The sequence below is a fragment of the Salmo trutta genome, chromosome 22, assembly GCF_901001165.1.
Source record: "Salmo trutta chromosome 22, fSalTru1.1, whole genome shotgun sequence".
In the NCBI taxonomy this organism is placed as follows: domain Eukaryota; kingdom Metazoa; phylum Chordata; class Actinopteri; order Salmoniformes; family Salmonidae; genus Salmo; species Salmo trutta.
This window is the reverse complement of record NC_042978.1, coordinates 28,996,963-29,017,964: the sequence shown is the minus strand read 5'-3', so window position 1 is coordinate 29,017,964 and position 21,002 is coordinate 28,996,963. Positions and strand designations below refer to the sequence as shown.

The 21,002-nt window shown below is 44.5% G+C and overlaps 1 protein-coding gene and 1 long non-coding RNA gene across 3 annotated transcripts in view; one reads left to right on the top strand and one right to left on the bottom strand.

Moving 5' to 3' along the window:
• The window catches only part of LOC115158538 (cancer-related regulator of actin dynamics homolog), a 63,204-nt gene that overhangs the window by 10,534 nt on the left and 31,668 nt on the right, over positions 1 to 21,002 (bottom strand). The window lies entirely within an intron of this gene.
• Positions 6,259 to 13,518, top strand: LOC115158543 (uncharacterized). The gene is made up of 3 exons (XR_003868686.1): positions 6,259 to 6,270; positions 7,327 to 7,330; positions 13,300 to 13,518. It is a non-coding gene; the product is annotated as an uncharacterized LOC115158543 (long non-coding RNA).

Below are 21,002 nucleotides of genomic sequence, written 5' to 3'. Positions count from 1 at the left end.
AGACCATTGCTATGGAGGAGTACATAGTCTCTGGCCACTGGGGCCGTCAGTCCTTCTACATCTCCTGCTGGCGCAGGGTTTTTCTTTGTGGAGAAGGACAAGACCCTGCGCCTGTGCATTGACTACCGGGGGCTTAATGATATCACTGTCAAAAATTGTTACCCCCTACCTCTCCTCAGCGTTTGAACCTCTCCAGGGGGCTACCATGTTTTCCAAGTTGGACCTTCGGAATGCCTACCACCTGGTTCGGATACGCGAGGGGGATGAGTGGAAGATGGCCTTCAACACAGCCAGTGGACACTATGAGAACCAGATCATGCCATTTGGACTCACCAACGCCCCCGCTGTCTTCCAGGCTTTGGTCAATGATGTGCTTCTGGACATGCTACACTGGTTTGTGTTCGTCTACCTGGATGACATCCTGTTTTTTTCCCCGATCTGCCCAATAACATGTACTCCATGTCAGACAGGTCCTTCAGCACCTCCGGGAGAACCAATTGTTCGTGAAAGCCGAGAAGTGTGAGTTCCACCGCTCTTCTATCCCCTTTCTGGGATATGTCATTGCTGAGGGCAATGTTCAGATGGATCCTGGAAAGGTGAAAGCAGTGGTGGATTGGCCTCAACCAACATCCAGGGTGTAGCTGCAACGGTTTCTTGGTTTTGCAAACTTCTACCGCCATTTCATTCGGGATTACAGCACCTGGCGGCCCCCCTCTCGGCACTCACCTCCCCCAAGGTACCGTTCAAATGGTCTCCAGCTGTCGACAAAGCCTTTGTGGACCTGAAGGATCAGTTCACAACAGCACCCATCCTCATCCATCCGGACCCCTCGCATCAATTTGTGGTGGAAGTGGATGCTTCGGATGTTGGAGTGGGGGCCATCCTGTCCCAGCAATCTGCCCAGGACCAGAAACTTCATCCCTGTGCCTTCTTGTCCCATCGTCTCAATCCTGCTGAGAGGAACTACGATGTTGGCAACCGAGAACTCCTGGTGGTGAAGATGGCGTTGGAGGAGTGGAGGCACTGGCTGGTAGGAGCAGAACAGCCATTCCTGGTCTGGACCAACCATAAAAACTTGGAATATCTCCGTTCAGCCAAGCGCCACAACTCAAGGCAGGTCCGGTGGGCCCTCCTGTTAACCAGATTCAACTTTACCATTTCCTACCGTCATGGGTCTAAAAATGTGAAGGCTGATGCTCTCTCCCGCCTATACAGTTCCTATGCCACACCCTCGACTTCCAAAACCATTCTCCCTACCTCATGCCTTGCTGCCACTGTGGATTGGGGTATTAAGAACCTGGTTTGCGAGGCGCAACGCTCCCAACCTGGACCTGAAGGGGGCCCGGCTAACCAGCTGTTTGTCCCTAACCCAGTCCAGTCCCGGGTCCTGGAATGGGCTCATTCCTCCAGGCTGACCTGTTATCCAGGGTCCCGTCATTCACTAGTCTTCCTTCAACAATGTTTCTGCCCAGATTATGGTGCAGCATGTCTTCCGGATCCATGGACTCCCGGTAGACATGGTCTCCGATTGGGGTTCTCGTCTCAGTTCTGGAAGGCATTCTGCACCCTTATTGGGTCGTCGGCCAGCCTGCCATCCGGATTCCATCCCCAAACTAACGGTCAGTCGGAGCGAGCCAACCAAGACCTGGAGACCACCTTAAGGTGCCTGGTCTCAACCAACCCCACTACCTGGAGCCGTCAACTGGTCTGAGTGGAGTATGCCCGGAACACTCTTCCCAGTTCTGCCACGGGACTCTCCCCTTTCGAGCACTCCATGGGGTGTCAGCCTCCACCCCTCCCTGAACAAGAGCAGGAGGTCAGCGTACCCTCGGCCCAGATGTTTGTCCACCGCTGTCGACGTACCTGGAGAAGAGCCAGGGTGGCTATTCAAGACCAACTCCAGGTATCGTCGACAAGAGGACCGTTGCCGGACCCCAGCTCCCCGCTACCGCATTGGGCAGAGGGTATGGCTTTCCACTCGGGATCTGCCCCTTCGGGTAGAGTCCTGCAAGCGTTCTCCCCGGTTCATTGGTCCTTTTTCTATCTCCAGAGTCCTGAGTTCCACTGCTGTCCATCTTGTCTAGGATTAAGCTTGTGTCTCACTGTCCTTTGTCTTCTGTCTCCAGGCCCATCCCTCCCCCCGGGTTATCGGTGGCCAGCCAGCGTATACGATGAGACACCACCTGAAGGTTTGACCATGCGGCAGGGGTTTCCAGTACCTGGTTGACTGGGATGGTTATAGCCCGGAGGAGAGGTGCTGGGTCCCTGCTAAAGACATCTTGGACCCAGCCCTCATCGCCGATTTCCACCGACGTCAGACAGGTATGCGCCCAGGTAGGACACCAGGTGGCATCCCTAGGGGGGGGTTGGGGGGTACTGTCACACCCTGATCTGTTTCTCCTGTCTTTGTGATTGTCTCCACCCCCTCCAGGTGTCGCTTATACTCCCCAGTGTATTTATCCCTGTGTTTCCTGTCTCTCTGTGCCAGTTAGTCTTGTATGTTAGTCAAGTCAACCAGCGTGTTTTTCCCGTTCTCTTTTTGATAGTCTTCCCGGTTTTGACCCCTGCCTGACTCTGGACTCTGAACTGGTTTTGACCCTTTTGCCTGTCCACGACCATTCTCTTGCCTTACAATATTAATTAATCCAACCATCTGCCTCCTGTGCCTGCATCTGGGTCTCGCCTTGTGTCATGATACCGTGAGCTCATGCGGGAAAGCATGCTCACGCGAGAGAGGGAACACCCACTTACACAGATGGAACCTTAAAAACATTTAAATGGCCTGAGTAAACTATCTTATTTATCCACCATCTTTGATAAGGTGATGGGTCAAGTCATAGGTTAGGTTACCCCTTCTCATGACTCCAATGCTATATATTGGAGTAATTCCACGTCCCATTTGATTAGCTGAGGTGATTTTTGTCAAGTGTGAAACGCTCTATCTAGAAACAATTGATCCTTGATTACTATACGGTTTTGGAAATCTTGAACACTCAACTTAATTATAATCCAAAATAACTTCACAAATACAAAAGATACACTTACAGTTAGCTGTTTTACCACAGATTTTACTTTTTTTTTGTGTAACACAGTTTTGACTCGACAGGTTTTTTTGTTCCCTCCGAGTTTCCATTAGCTCAGGAAGTGCAACACAAAACACCCCTGTGGGAATCTGTGTTAAAACGGTGCACAGTAAGTGTATCTTTGTATTTGTAAAATAATTTTGGTGATATGAAAGAATTTCTGAGTTTTCTAAATCTGCATTGCACGCAGTGATTAACGGTTAGACAGAGTGTCGGGACTGTTGTACACATTGGCCCTGCTGTGGTCAGTTCAAATGAGAACCATATGGCTGTGTGGCCTTGCGTAAGTTGGGTTCTCGAGGGCTAAGGTTAGGTTCAAATCTTTAAGTCATTATCTGTGACTTGGATTTAAAAGGAATAGCGCGCCAATATGGTGGAAGGAATTTTTTACTTAAGTAGTACAAGTAAGAAGAATCAAGTTCACTAACTAGACATTTTTCCGTGATAGCTAGTGATAGTGATGCACACGCTAGGACTATTTAAAACATGGCTATATACTAGCAGCATTTACCCTCCAGATTCAGTAGCTTGAAACCCCATTAGATTTTTGCCCAAAGTTTAGAAAAAAAACTCAAACTGAACATAATTCATTATGGTTATTATTTTTGTTTGTTTTGGAGTCAAAGATAATATTTTCAGTATAGTTTTAGTTTACTTTTCATGATTTGTTTTCGTTTACTATAATAACCTTGGTTCACAGAGCATTTCAGAGCTGCCATGTTGTAGAATGCTAGCACACCAGGTAGGCCACAAACAAAACAAACCAATACATCTACAGAATCCCCTGTAATAATTTAGAGTGAAGCTCTACCACACAGGAAATTATATTAAGATGAATTTCCTGTTTTTCAGAGTACAAAATGCGGTTCCCTGAGTAAAGAAGTTTATCTCTGGAAATGACAATGTGCACAAGGACACATCAGTGTCCATATAGTTTCTATTTTCTACAAATTAATTTGAAAACCACACTCTCAGAGATATTAACCTTATATTGCACAAATCTTACTGCTATTTTAGTTACAGCTCTTATGAAGGAAGCTTGCTGTTAGTTTATCTACAAGGCGGTTGCTTACTGCTACTATAACATAATGATTACATTACAAGAGCAAAATATAATTTTGTTAGTATTGGCTATGTGATTTATTGACCAATAACCAGGTGTGAAATATTATATCAGTAAATTACTGTCAAAAACATAAATCATAGGTACCTGATACACAACCCTGGCCGACGTAACCCCCTTCACTAGCAGACACTGACAGGGTATGATTTCAGATGGTAGTGATTGAGTCTTGACAACCAAGCAGTTTCCATGCCACAGAGCTGAACTGAAGATAAGAGGACCTTTGCGTCCTATCTTTATTTCCTCATTAGCTTTCCTTGCCAGTCAGTTATACACTCCCAGTCATATAAGATACACATTTCCGTGTCTAAAATAAAACGTCTGACAGTTGTCTCTCAGGGATCTCCTGACTGCTGTTGACATGATGGGGAAATCAGTGTAGATATGCTAGCCATAGATATTATATTGTTACTGTATCTCAAGAATGGAAGGAGCAGTGCTTGACTTGGGCAGGAGCTCACTGGCGCTGAGTACACCTCAAATGTTCTACTGCTTGACATCCTGTTCCTCTTATAGAATATTAGCTCAAAAGTATCGTGGAGCTCCTGCACCTAAATATAAGCAGTACCGGTACCCAAATTGAGTACCGGCCCCTTATTTCAATCCAAGTCAAGAACTGGGAAGGAGGTTACCACTTCTCCCACTAAAATGTTTTTCTATCCTCACTGAGTGGCCTGGTTGAAAACTATTTCACATGCCAAGGTAAATTAAGAAAATTCAATCGAATGTTATTTTACACTAGACTAGTGCATACCGGTAATCGCATACCTTTGCCTGCCAGTATGAGAGGTGTGTTTCAACACATGTGTTCAATACACGTACAGTGCATTCGGAAAGTATTCAGACCCCTTGACTTTTCCCACATTTTGTTACGTTACAGCCTTACTCTAAAATTGATTAAATTGTTCCCCCCCTCATCAATCTACACACAATACCCCATAATGACAAAGCAAAAACAGGTTTAGATTTTTTTACAAATTTATAACTTATGTAAATGTCATTTAATTTTTTTTGTTTTCAGACACTTTACTCAGTACTTTGTTGTAGCACCTTTGGCAGCGATTACAGCCTTGAGTCTTACAAATCCAATTATATCGGACCAAATTATGAAAGACAAGAATTGTACTTCTGAATTCCGTAAATTCGGTGTGGAAGAGGTGAAAAAATAATTGTTGTCTATCAGCAATGACAAGCCACCGGGGTCTGACAATCTGGATGGAACATTACTGAGGATAATAGCAGACGATATTGCCACTCCTATTTGCCACATCTTCAATTTATGCCTACTAGAAAGTGTGTGCCCTCAGGCCTGGAGGGAATCTAAAGTCATTCCGCTTCCCAAGATTAGTAAAGCCCCATTTACTGGCTCAAATAGCCGACCAATCAGCCTGTTACCAACCCTTAGTAAACTTCTGGATTTTTTTGTTGTTGACCAGATACAATGCTATTTTACAATAAACAAATTGACAACAGATTTTCAGCATGCTTATAGGAAAGGACACTCAACAAGCACAGCACTTACACAGATTACTTATGATTGGCTCAGAGAAATTTATGATAAAATTATTGTGGGGGCTGTCTTAGACTTCAGTGCAGCTTTTCACATTATCGATCATAGTCTGCTGCTGGAAAAACTAATGTGTTATAGCTTTACACCCTCTGCAACAACATGGATAAAGAGTTACTTGTCTAACAGAACACAGAGGGTGTTCTTTAATGGAAGCCTTTCAAACATAATCCAGGTAGAATCAGGAATTCCCCAGGGTAGCTGTTTAGGCTTTTTTCAATTTTTACTAATGACATACCACTGACTTCTTCGTAAAGCCAGTGTCTATCCATGCGGATGACTCAACACTATACACGTCAGCTACTACAGCGACTGAAATGACTGCAACACTCAAAGATCTGCAGTTTCAGAGTGGGTGGCAAGGAACAAGTTACCCCTAAATATTTCTAAAACTTAAAAACATTCACTAAACCTCAACAAAATCTTGTAATAAATAATGTGGAAATTGAGCAAGTTGAGATGACTAAACTGCTTGGAGTAACTCTAGATTGTAAACTGTCATGGTCAAAACATATTGATACAGTAGTAGCTAAGATGGGGAGAAGTCTGTCTATAATAAAGCAATGCTCTGCCTTCTTAACAACACTATCAACAAGGCAGGTCCTACAGGCCCTAGTTTTGTCACACCTTGACTACTGTTCAGTCGTGTGGTCAGGTGCCACAAAAAAGGACTTAGGAAAATTGCAATTGGCTCAGAACAGGGCAGCAAGGCTGGCCCTTAGATGTACACAAAGAGCTAATATTAATAATATGCATGGCAATCTCTCCTGGCTCAAAGTGGAGGAGAGATTGACTTCATCACTAATTGTATTTATGAGAGGTATTGACATGTTGACTGCACCGAGCTGTCTGTCTAAACTACTGGCACACAGCTCGGACACCCATGCATACACCACAAGACATGCCACCAGAGGTCTCTTCACAGTCCCCAAGTCCAGAACAGATTATGGGAGGCACACAGTACTACATAGAGGCATGACAACATGGAACTCTATTCCATATCAAGTAACTGATTCAAGCAGTAAAGTTAGAGAAAAAAACACCTTATCAAACAGCGGGGACTGTGAAGCAACACATGCATAGACACAGACAAATCATTCTCACACACACACACACACACACACACACACACACACACACACACACACACACACAGATTTAATACTGTAGATATGTGGTAGTGGTGGAGTTGGGGCCTGAGGGCACACAATGTGCTGTGGAATCTGTGAATGTATTGCAATGTTTTTAAAATTGTATAAACTTCCTTAATTTTGCTGGACCCCATGAAGAGTAATGGGGATCCATAATAAATATAAATACAAAATATGACGCTACAAGCTTGGCACACCTGTATTTGGGGAGTTTCTCCAATTCTTCTCTGTGGATATTCTCAAGCTCTGTCAGGTTGGACAAGGAGTGTCACTTCACAGCTATTTTCAGGTCTCTCCAGAGATGTTCAATTGGGTCCAAGTCAGGGCTCTGGCTGAGCCACTCAAGAACATTTAGAGACTTGTCCCGAAGCCACTCCTGCGGTGTCTTGGCTGTGTGCTTAGGGTCGTTGTCCTGTTGGAAGGTGAACCCTCACCCCAGTCTGAAGTCCTGAGTGCTCTGGAGCAGGTTTTCATCAAGGATCTCTCTGTACTTTGCTCTGTTCATCTTTCCTTTGATCCTGACTAGTCTCCCAGTCCCTGCGGCTGAAAACTTCCCACAGCATGATGCTGCCATCACCATGCTTCTCCGTAGGGATGGTGCCAGGTTTCCTCCAGATGTGAATCTTGGCATTCAGGCCAAAGAGTTCAATCTTGGTTTCGTCAGACCAGAACATCTTGTTTCTCATGGTCTGAGAGTCTTTAGGTTCCTTTTGGCAAACTCCTAGCAGGCTGTCAGGTGCCTTTTACTGAGGAGTCGCTTCTGTCTGGCCACTCTACCATAAAGGCCTGATTGGTGGAGTGCTGCAGAGATGGTTCTCCCATCTCCACAGAGGAACTCTGGAGCTCTATCAGAGTGACCATCGGGTCGTGGTCATCTCCCTGACCAAGGCCCTTCCCCCAATTGCTCAGTTTGGCCGGGCAGCCAGCTCTAGGAAGAGTCTTCATGGTTCTAAACTTCTTCCATTTAAGAGTGATGGAGGCTATTGTGTTCTTGGAGACCTCAATGCTGTAGAAATGTTTTGTTACCCTTCCCCAGATCTGTGCCTCAACACAATCCTGTCTCAGAGCTCTACAGACACTTCCTTCAACCTCATGGCTTGGTTTTGTGTGGGACCATATATAGACAGGATTGTGCCTTTCCAAATCATGTCTAATGAATTGAATTTACCACAGGTGGATTCCAATTAAGTTGTAGAAACATCAAGGATGATCAATGGAAACAGAATGCACTTGAGCTCAATTTCGAGCCTCACAAAGGGTCTGAATAGTTATGTAAATCAGGTATTTCTGTTTTTTATTTTTAATACATTTGCAAAAACTTCTAAACTGTTTTTGCTTTGTCATTATGGGGTATTGTGTGTAGATTGAGAATTTTTAAAATACATTTTAGAATAAGGCTGTTACGTAACAAAATGTGGAAAATGTCAAGGGGTCTGAATACTTTCCGAATGCACTGTATGTGCTCTCGGTCAGTGTTTTCCAGGATTACTTTATATGTTCATATGAGTATCTGTATGATCAGATGTGTGTAATGTATCTATGTCAGTGTTTGTGTGTGTCTGAATGTTAGTGGGAGATCCCGTGGATGAACTGAAGTGGGAGAGGTTACCAGGCTACTCTGCACCACTGTGAAGACAAATGCTTTCTGGTCTTTCTGGGTATCCCTTTCAGGGCTATAAGTAGCGACCAGTGTGTGATTTTACTCTGTGTGTTGCTGCACAGGGGCATTGTGGGAAATTATACAGTAAACTAATTTCTACTCTCTGGTCACAAACACCATCTCTCTGAGCTGTGTGAGTTTGAGTCAGTCAGTAGTGTTAAAAAGTTGCATCTGAATCCATCTATCCTTCGTGATTAAAATACTATACTGTAGGTCGACTAACTCCTGACCATGTAAATCATATTAAATGTTCAATAGCCATCAATCACCTCTAGCAAGACCTCACCCAAATCATTATCTGTACTCATCCTAACTACCATATCATCTGTGGTATAATTCAATCATGTAATCAGTGTTACCTAATCATTTATTAACAATGGTGCAATTTAGAGAAACAAAGGCTTCAACAGAACAGTGTACCGGCAGTTTACCAACAGGGTGTCAACAGTGTGCCAGTCTGTTGACCCAAACTGCTGACTGAGCCAACCCTGAGAGACTACTGGGTTCAGCCTCTGTGTCTTAGTGTGTTATTGAGCAAACTGATGAGCTGCTCCAGCCTATTTCTCTCTGTCTGTCAGACTGTTTCTCCCTCTGGGGAAGTACTGAGTGTTGTACTGTGGATGATGTCCTATTTTTCCCAGCATTAGGGCCTGTTCTGCACTGCTTCTGATCTGTTTCGCTGGCCGGCCAATACTGCTAACACACTCATGCATAGGGCGGCAGATAGCCTAGTGGTTAGAGCATTGGGCCTGTAACCAAAAGGTTGCTAGATCGAATCCCCAAGCTGACAAGGTCAAAATCTGTCATTCTGCCCCTGAACAAGGCAGTTAACCCACTGTTCGTAGGCCATCATTGTAAATAAGAATTTGTTCCTTAGGATTTGGCGTCCCGTCAACGGGACAGTTGTAAGTCATGCAGCGCCTTGTGTCAAGATCGCAGATTTTAGAGAAACAACAAATGTCGGTACATATAAGTGTCTTATATTGGCTGAAAACTTAAATTCTTGTTAATATAACTGCACTGTCCAATTTACAGTAGCTATTACTGCGAAAAAATGCCATGCCGTTTGGGGAGAGCTACTAAATCAGAGAAAGATTTCAGAATGTATCATCCAAAGGGTCCCAGAGAGAACATGGCGTTTTGTTAGATAAAATCCTTTTTCATATCCTAAAAAGGTCCATATTGCATGCACAATCGATTTTGTATTTCCACTTGTTCAATTTGCAAAGAAAGGAATCTGAAAATCTCACCCTTAACGTTGTTTCAACCGGTCAAATCACATTTGTATGTATTCATCAGAGATCCAGCACGTAACCAGACTTCACTATATCATTAGGGGTGTAGCATATCTTATAGAGCGACGCCTTCATGTCACGCCGATGACGCGGCCGGTCTTCATTTGATCGACTGTATCTTTCATAAATAAGCACCAATCGGGGTCAAACAAAGCTAGCTAAGGAGACACGTGATGCCGCGGAGCTGAACAGACGTTGACAAACCGAGCTCTTCAAAGTTATCCTATTATTACCTAAATAACGACGTTGAAACAATATTCAAACATCGGCTGATAAATTGTCAAATACTTACCTTCCCAAAGAGCCATGGACCTCCGACCGAGAGGCAAGAAGGACGACCAAAACGTTGTTGAATCCCAAGACAACGATAACGCCACAGCTAGCAAGTTTAGCATTAGCCCTCATATCTCAGACGACAGTTCCAGACTATTGCTCTCGGCAGCCTCTTGCGAGCCTGCCGACATGCTGGCTACTCTCCTCCGGGAAATTCAGGATGGTAACAAAGGTCTTTCTATGAAAATTGACAAGAAATCGGCTGAACTCCATTCTTCCATCGACGACCTGAAATCCTCCATGAATGATCTCCTTCTGAGAACGACTGAGGCCGAGATGCGCATTAGCACAGTTGAGGACACCGTCGCTCGACATGACCAGGTTCTGATAGAACTGCAGAAGGATAATGCCTACCTCAAAAACAAAGTATACCAGATGGAGAACCAGAGCAGACGCAGTAATATCCGTGTGGTGGGATTGAAAGAGGACAGCGAGGGCCGTGACCCGGTCTGCTTCTTCACTCAATGGATCCCGGATGTCCTAGGCATAATCAACTTCACTAAGCGCCCACAGAACGCGCCCACAGAACATCAGCGCCGAAACCCCGGCCAGAGGAGCCCCACGTACCGTTCTGGTCAGGTTCCTCCGTTTCCAAGACAGAGAGAAGATACTGCAACTCGCAAGAGCCAAAGGGGACATCACCATCGATGGCAAGAGGGTCAGCCTTTTCCCGGATATGAGTGCCGATCTCGCCAGACGTCGCAAGCAGTTCAGACCTGCCGCCAAAGCACTGAAGGAGAAGAACATCACCGGCTACCTCATCCACCCGGCGCGGATGAAAGTTCAGTACAAAGGCCGATGCCATATCTTCAACACACCGGGAGAAGTGTTCACTTTTCTCAAAGAACCGAACCGCGACTGAAAAATGGTCTCTCTGGGGGATAAGATCCAATCTGTTTGTTTTCTCTTATCTGGACTGAACTGCTGATATCGGATCCATTTACCCCGCTATCCGGTCGCTATAATTTATTTGTACATTTTCAACTAACCGTTTTTCCCCGGGGTGAGTTCTATTACATTTACAGGAGACTATATTTTGGTTTAGTCAATATCCACTGGGCGAAGCAATAAGTGGGTTTAGGCCCACCGCTTCCCCCCCATTTATGTTTCTCCTCTCCCGAAAAGAGACTCAAGCAGCCCTTACCGTGGGCAGTAATTATTCAGCCATAAATGTCTATTCACAACGTTTGTTTTCAATTTAGAGAGCTCGCAGGTTTTAGTTTACGCCAAGGTTTAGCTAGTAAGAGTAAGGTGGAAAGCGAGCAGCAACGTATCTCTACAAGTGTATTCATGTTTGATTGTTGGGATTGTTGTTTTAGTCTGACAATCGGGGTGGGTGGGAATTTTTTTTCTTCCTTTTTTTCCATGTTTATTGTTGTTTCCTTCCTAAAGAGACACATAGGTCACTTCTGTGTTCAAACCAAAGTTGAAACATTTCCTGACTATTTACATATGAGAGATTTTTTCCATTCGGTTACATATTTGAAACCCAACCTATGCTTAATCCACTAAAATATGTCACATTCAACGTAAAAGGCCTTAACAGCCCGATTAAAAGGAAAAGAGTCTATACATACCTTAAGAAATTAAAGGCTGACATTGTGTTTCTACAAGAAACACATCTTACAGCCAGCGAACACAAGAAATTGAAGAGGGAATGGGTAGGACAAGTTTTTGCGTCCTCTTTTAACTCCAAAGCAAGAGGAACTGCAATTTTGATAAGTAGACATATCCCCTTCTGCGTCAACAACACCATCTCTGATCCCTCGGGCAGGTTTGTTTTGGTGCAGGGGCATATGTTTTCAGAGTCTTGGACCCTGTTGAATATTTATGCTCCTAACTTCGATGACCATATGTTTATACAGAATGTCTTCCTTCAGGTCGCTCAAGCACCACCAGGATGGCTACTGGTTGGAGGAGATCTCAATTTTTGTTTAGATACAGTTCTTGATAGGTCCTCTGATAAACCCTCCCTTCTTACCAAAGCCGCCAAGCTCACCATGTCATTCATGAAAGATCTTAATTTACTAGACATCTGGAGACAGTTGCACCCACAGGATAGGGACTACTCTTTTTATTCACACCCACACAAGACACACACACGCATAGATAACTTTTTACTATCGACCCAACTGTTTCATAGTGTTAGATATCGAGTATCTCCCCAGATTGCTTAGCGACCATTCTCCTCTGGTATTATCAATCTCCATTCCTAACAAGGTAAATGGAGCATATAGATGGAGACTAAATCCTACACTCCTAAAGCAACCTGAATTCTGTGCATTTATCAAAGAGCAGATCAATATTTTTACTTTGACAAACAAACCCTCTGCTCCTGACAGTTTCATTCTTTGGGACACATTGAAAGCCTATCTGAGGGGACAGATCATTTCCTATACTAAAGGGTTGAAGAGAAAACACGGTGCGGAACTAAATGTCCTTGAATCTGAAATCTCTGAGCTGGAGAAAACCTACCAAAGAGGCCCGACTAAAGATCTATATAGGCTTTTGGTAAATAAAAAACTGAAATATAATATTCTGAACACATATCAAGCTGAGAGGGCCATCACTAAATCAAAACAGCGTTATTACGAGCTTGGAGAGAAAGCTCACAAAGTATTGGCATGGCAACTGAAAGCAGAGGAAAGTAAGAGGACAATTAATGCTATAGAAACTCTTACTAATGAGATATCTTTCGACCCTACCGAAATTAATAATACCTTTAAGAAATACTATGAAGACCTCTACACTTCCCAATCAAGCGATGATCTATCAGAGATCGACTCCTTTCTCTCCTCTCTCAACCTCCCATGCCTGTCAGAGGAAGACAGAGAGCGCCTGAGTGAAAACTTCTCTGTTCCTGAATTGGTGGAAGCCATTAAATCCTTACCTTCTAATAAATCTCCTGGGGAGGATGGCTTCCCTCCAGAGTTCTATAAAGAATTTAGGGAGCTGTTGGTCCCCTACCTTTATGGAGGTACTTCAAAAAGCCGGGGAAGACAACTGCTTTCCAGAGTCTTTCTCTCAAGCAGTAATTACTGTAATCCACAAGAAAGGGAAAAACCCGCTGAAGTGCGCCTCCTATAGACCAACCCCTCTCCTTAACACAGACTGTAAACTGGTCACCAATCTCTCTCCTTAACACAGATTGTAAACTGGTCACCAATCTCTCTCCTTAACACAGATTGTAAACTGGTCACCAATCTCTCTCCTTAACACAGATTGTAAACTGCTCACCAAGATGCTATCTAAGAGACTGGAGTCATGTCTTCCCTTGCTGGTCAACCCAGATCAGACTGGCTTCATAATTAATAGACTGTCCTCCAATAATCTCAGGTTCTTTTGATATAATTCACCTTGCTAACAAAAACAAAATACCTAGTGTCGCAGTCTCCCTCGACGCTGAAAAGGCCTTTGATAGGGTTGAATGGCCATACCTCTTTCGCGTCTTGGAAAAGTTTGGTTTAGGTACCGTGTTTGTAAATTTGATAAAATCACTCTACAAATCTCCTAAAGCTAGGATTGCTACCAATGGGATTACTTCCTCCTCTTTCCCTCTCTATAGGGGGAACAGACAAGGTTGCCCAATTAGCCCCCACCTCTTTGCCCTCGCCATCGAACCGTTGGCTGAGGCTATTAGATCGTGCCCTGACATACATGGCTTTGAGGTGGGCCCCCATACCCATAAACTATCACTCTTTGCGGACGACCTTATCTTATTTCTAACAAACCCAGAACACTCCCTCTCTCACTTGCAGATCCTACTACAGTGTTATAGTTCTTTCTCTGGATATAAGGATAACTTCGATAAAAGTGAAATCTTACCGTTGTCTGTCTTTGACTATCATACCATCAAGCACACGTTTCCTTTTCGATGGTCGCCTCTGGGCTTCACATATTTGGGCATAATGGTGGATGGTAACCTGAACAACCTCTATAAACTCAATCTGGCCGGCTTGTTGCAAAAGGTGGAGGGTGACCTGTGTAGGTGGATGGACTAGCCTCTCACCCTACTGGGTAGAATCAATGTGATTAAAATGAATATCCTGCCCAGATTTCTATATTTGTTTCAATCTCTCCCTATCCCTGTGCCCGCAGCATTCTTTTCCTCTCTCGACAAGCTGACCAGACGGTTTATCTGGCATGGCAAAACCCAGAGGGTTAGCCTGGACAAACTGACCCTAGATTACGGTCAAGGGGGCTTAAACCTCCCCAATTTTAGAATGTACTACTGGGCTGCACAGTCTAGGTTTCTGGCTCAGAGGTTTGACAATGGTCCCTCTCCCTCATGGTTGAACATTGAAAAGTTTGAGATGAATGATGACACGGGGGCAGAATTGTTTTACAAATGGGACAGAAAATCTATAAAAACCATGACAGACAACCCTTTAATCATACATTCTGTCCTGGCATGGTGTAAACTGCATGAGCTGTTCAGACAAGGGGGATTTCTTTCCCCTAAAACCCCTTTATGGAACAACAGATTGATCCCTATGTTTTTCCAGAATAGTAACTTCAGATCATGGTCTGATAAGGGGATCACTCTTCTGGAACACTGTTATGAGGAGGGAGTTGTTATGTCTTTTGAACAGCTGAAACAGAAATACCACTTGTCTAACAGGGACTTCTTTAGCTACCTACAACTACGAGACTTTATTAGGGTGACTCTCAAGGGACAATGGAACCTACCTAAGATGTCACCTATTGAACAACTCTGCCATGCAGACCAACCACTATTCAAGACCATTTCCCGTGTTTACGATGCCCTAATGTCAGTACTAACACTGCCTGAGCTAGATAAACCCCGACTTAGATGGGAAAAAGATCTGGGTATTGATCTTGATGAGGGCCTATGGAGTGACCTATGCAGGGATGGTGTTACATCCACATTGAACTCCAGATACAGACTGATCCAGTTTAATTTCCTCCATCAGCTCTATATCACCCCATCTAGACTGCACAGGTTCAACCCTGACATCTCCTCCCTATGTTTTAGATGTGGCTCAGATGAAGGAACATTCCTCCATTCCACTTGGCAGTGTTCAAAACTACATGGTTTCTGGCAGGGGGTATGCGATACCATATCCTCAATCCACGGGGTTGCATTCCCTTTAGACTCGGAGGTCTGTCTACTGGGTAACTATACTAACACCAATCTTAGGCAAAGTCATACTATAAAGCTAACAGAAATATTGCTAGCGATTGCCAAGAAATGTATTGCCTTGAAATGGAAATCGGTTTCCCTCCTGCCAGTTGCAATGTGGCTATCGGAAGTTAATAGTTGTATCCCACGGAGAAAATCACTTACTGCTGGAGGAATAAGTTAAAGACATTTTACAGAATTTGGCAACCTTTTATTGACTATATGGAGAATCTCCCCTCACATCACATTGATTGAATCTCTATATAATTCTTATATAATGTTTCACACATAATGTATAATATGTAGCTTACAGCAGGTGACCATATGATTCAATGTCTCATTATTATTATTTCTTATTTTACTCTTTATTATGATTTATGTATCATGTATGTTTTTTATGTATTATGTATGCCCGTATATATAATTTTTATTTTTTATTACGCTCGTCTGTTACCGTCACTTTGTCCTTTGTTGTCTAACATATTTTCACCTTTGTTTTGAATGTTCTTAATTGGAAAATGCAAAAATAAAATATTAAAAAAACAAAAAAACAAAGCTAACTAGATAGCCAATGAGCTGGGCTTTACGGGAGTATCCGGAAACCTTGTCTGTTGCAAAATGTAGGTGCTAACCTTTTGCAACAGCATGCCTTTTCCTTTTGGACAAAAATGATATGAATATTCAGAGTTATGAAGTTACGAAAACTGGTTGTTTTGCAAATGTTGAACTTATAATATGGCTACTAATACTGGAAAAGCTCAATCAAACTCCAAGTATACAGATTTGACGATATTCTTGCAGAAAAATGTAATATGAATGCAACGGTCTCCTTCACAATTTGCCCAAATGTACCTGGGTGACTTCACACTAAATGTCATGGAGAACGCTCATACTTCAAGTTATCCGTCTGAAACTTTGCACATACACTGCTGCCATCTTGTGGACACCATCGGAATTACAACCAGAGTGATGGCTAGAACTGGGACGTTTCTCTTGCATTTCAAAGATGGTGGTAGAAAAAAAACGGTTGGCTTTTTCTTTGTATTTTCTTCTACCAGATCTATTGTTATTCTCCTACATTCAATTCACATTTCCACAAACTTCAAAAGGTTTCCTTTCAAATGATACCAAGAATATGCATATCCTTGCTTCAGGGCCTGAGCTACAGGCAGTCAGATTTCCTATGTCAGATTTGCTATGTCATTTTAGGTGAAAATTTAAAAAAGGGGGCTATCCTTAAGACGTGACTACTGGGTTCAGCCTCTGTGTCTTAGTGTGTTGTTCAGCAGACTGATGAGCTGCTCTAGCCTATTTCTCTCTCTGTCAGACAAACCATCAAACAGGCAAAGCGTCAATACAGGGCTAAGATTGAATCATACTACACCGGCTCTGACGCTCGTCGGATGTGGCAGGGCTCGCAAAATATTAGACTACAAAAGGAAGCACAGCCGCGAGCTGCCCAGTGACACGAGCCTACCAGACAAGCTAAATCACTTCTATGCTCGCTTCGAGGCAAGCAACACTGAGGCATGCATGAGAGCATCAGCTGTTCTGGACGACTGTGTGATCACGCTCTCTGTAGCCGACATAAGTAAGACCTTTAAACAGGTCAACATTCACAAGGCTGCGGGGCCAGACGGATTACCAGGACGTGTGCTCCGGGCATGTGCTGACCAACTGGCAGGTGTCTTCACTGACATTTTCAACATGTCCCTGATTGAGTCTGAAATACCAACATGTTTCAAGCAGACCACCATAGTCCCTGTGCCCAAGAACACAAAGGCAACCTGCCTAAAGGACTACAGACCCGTAGCACTCACGTCCGTAGCCATGAAGTGCTTTGAAAGGCTGGTAATGGTTCACATCAACACCATTATCCCAGAAATCCTAGACCCACTCCAATTTCCATACCGCCCAAACAGATCCACAGATGATGCAATCTCTATTGCACTCCACACTGCCCTTTCCCACCTGGACAAAAGGAACACCTATGTGAGAATGCTATTCATTGACTATAGCTCAGCGTTCAACACCATAGTACCCTCAAAGCTCATCACTAAGCTAAAGAACCTGGGACTAAACACCTCCCTCTGCAACTGGATCCTGGACTTCCTGACGGGCCGCCCCCAAGTGGTGAGGGTAGGTAGTAACACATCTGCCACGCTGATCCTCAACACTGGAGCTCCCCAGGGGTGCGTGCTCAGTCCCCTCCTGTACTCCCTGTTCATCCACGACTGCATGGCCAGGCACGACTCCAACACCATTAAGTTTGCAGACGACACAACAGTGGTAGGCCTGATCACCGACAACGATGAGACAGTCTATAGGGAGGAGGTCAGAAACCTGGCCCAGTGGTGCCAGAATAACAACCTATCCCTCAACGTAATCAAGACTAAGGAGATGATTGTGGATTACAGGAAAAGGAGCACCGAGCACGCCCCCATTCTCATCGATGGGGCTGTAGTGGAGCAGGTTGAGAGCTTCAAGTTCCTTGGTGTCCACATCAACAACAAACTGGAATGGTCCAAACACACCAAGATAGTCGTGAAGAGGGCACGACAAAGCCTATTCCCCCTCAGGAAACTAAAAAGATTTGGCATGGGTCCTGAGATCCTCAAAAGGTTCTACAGCTGCAACAGAGCATCCTGACAGGTTGCATCATTGCCTGGTACGGCAATTGCTCGGCCTCCGACCGCAAGGCACTTCAGAGGGTGGTGCGTATGGCCCAGTACATCACTGGGGCAATGCTGCCTGCCATTCAGGATCTCTACACCAGGCGGTGTCAGAGGAAGGCCCTAAAAATTGTCAAAGACCCCAGCCACCCCAGTCATAGACTGTTCTCTCTACTACCGCATGGCAAGCGGTACTGGAGTGCCAAGTCTAGGACAAAAAGGCTTCTCAACAGTTTTTACCCCCAAGCTATAAGACTCCTGAACAGGTAACCAAATGGTTACCCCAGACTATTTGCATTGTGTGTCCCCCTCCCAACCCCTCTTTCACGCTGCTGCTACTCTGTTTATCATATATGCATAGTCACTTTAACTGTACATTCATGTACATACTACCTCAATCCAAGACGGCGTAGCAGTGCAGACATGGTTTGTTGTCCTCTCGTTTACTTTTGTATTTTTCGTCTTTTTTTTGTATATATTCCAATTTATTTTACTTTTTCCATTTTTAAATTAAATATACCTTCCGGTAACCCGCCTCACTCAATGTAACACAGAGCCGCAATTTTTTTTTAGACCCTATAGCCAAAACTTTCATCAGAAGGTAGGCAGCTAATTAGCTAAGTTACTAGCCATTTAGTCATTGTTAGCCACTGCTAGCGGCTTTTACCCTCTGCTCAGGCACCAGCCGTTTTTTTTTAGCCTGGATAATACCTGCCAGCCTCGGACTGTTTTTCTCCACTACAACGGCAGATTCCTGCCGACCATTGATCATCACAGCTAGCTATCTTCAACTGAGCGACCCAGCCCCGAAGCTGGCCCTGAGCCAGGCACATCTCCCAGCTAGCAAACAAAATTCCCTGGCCCGGTCCCTTCGACACGGCGCCCCGCCGTACCACCACGACTGGTCCGCAGACGTAATTCCATCAGCTGTGCCTTCAACCGGCCTTTGCCGGACGACGGAGCAGACGCTTCTACTTACCCCGGGCTGCTAACTTGAAACGCCATGTCTTCCTCGTGCTAGCGTAGTAATGACTACCTCGCTGCTTCCCTGTTTCATCTATAGCTGTACACTGGACCCTATGATCACTTGTCTACATAGCTGATGCCTGCTGGACTGTTCATTTATCAAGGTACTTACCTTTGTTTATCTGTCAGCCCTAGCCCCGAACTCAGGCCCTGTGTGTAGTTAACCGACCCTCTCTGCCCATTCATCGCCATTTTACCTGTTGTTGTTGTTGACTTAGCTGATTAGCTGTTGTTGTCTTAACCATTGTTGACTTAGCTAGCTCTCCCAATCAACACCTGTGATTGCTTTATGCCTCGCTTTGTCTCTCTCAAATGTCAATATGCCTTGTATACTGTTGTTTAGGATAATTATCATTGTTTGTTTACTGCGGAGCCCCTAGTCCCACTGTACATGCCTTAGATACCTCCTTTGTCCCACCTTCCACACATGCGGTGACCTCACCCAGTATAACCAGCATGTCCAGAGATGCAACCTCTCTTATCATCACTCAGTGCCTGGGATTACCTCCAATGTACCCGCACCCCACCATACCCCTGTCTGCACATTATGCCCTGAGTCTATTCTACCACGCCCAGAAATCTGCTCCTTTTATTCTCTGTACCCAACGCACTAGACGACCAGTTTTGTTAGCCTTTAGCCGTACCCTCATCCTAGTCCTCCTCTGTTCCTCGGGTGATGTGGAGGCTAACCCAGGCTCTGCGTGTCCCCAGGCACTCTCATTTGTTGACTTCTGTAATCGAAAAAGCCTTGGTTTCATACATGTTAACATCAGAAGCCTCCTCCCTAAGTTTTTTTTTTTTTACTCACTGCTTTAGCACACTCCGCCAACCCCGATGTCCTTGCCGTGTCTGACTCCTGGTTTAGGAAGGCCACCAAAAATTCTGAGATTTCCATACCCAACTACAACATTTTCTGTCAAGATAGAACTGCCAAAGGGGGAGGAGTTGCAATCTACTGCAGAGATGGCTTGCAAAGTTCTGTCATACTTTCCAGGTCTATGCCCAAACAGTTCGAGCTTCTAATTAAAAAAATTAATCTCTCCAGAAATAAGTCTCTCACTGTTGCCGCCTGTTATAGACCCCGCTCAACTCCCAGCTGTGCTCTGGACACCATATGTGAACTGATTGCCCCCCATCTATCTTCAGAGTTCGTTCTGTTAGGTGACCTAAACTGGGAAATGCTTAACACCCCAGCAATCCTACAATCTAAGAGGGATGCCCTCAATCTCACACAAATTATCAAGGAAACCACCAGGTACAACCCTAAATCCGTAAACATGGGCACCCTCATAGATATTATCCTGACCAACTTACCCTCCAAATACACCTCTGCTGTTTTCAATCAGGATCTCAGCGATCACTGCCTCATTGCCTGCATCCGCTATGGGTCCGTGGTCAAACGACCACCCCTCATCACTGTCAAACGCTCCCTAAAACACTTCTGCGAGCAGGCCTTTCTAATCGACCTGGCCCAGGTATCCTGGAAGGATATTGACCTCATCCCGTCAGTCGAGGATGCCTGGTCGTTCTTTAAAAGTAATTTCCTCACCATCTTAAATAAGCATGCCCCTTTCAAAAAATGTAGAACTAAGAACAGATATAGCCCTTGGTTCACTTGAGACCTGACTGCCCTTGACCAGCACAAAAACATCCTGTGGCGGACTGCAATAGCATCGATTAATCCCCGCGATATGCAACTGTTCAGGGAAGTCAGGAACCAATACACACAGTCAGGAAAGCAAAGGCTAGCTTTTTCAAACAGAAATTTGCATCCTGTAGCTCTAACTCCAAAAAGTTTTGGGACACTGTAAAGTCCATGGAGAACAAGAGCACCTCTTCCCAGCTGCCCACTGCACTGAGGCTAGGCGACACGGTCACCACCGATAAATCTATGATAATCAGAAATTTCAATAAGCATTTCTCTACAGCTGGCCATGCTTTCCTCCTGG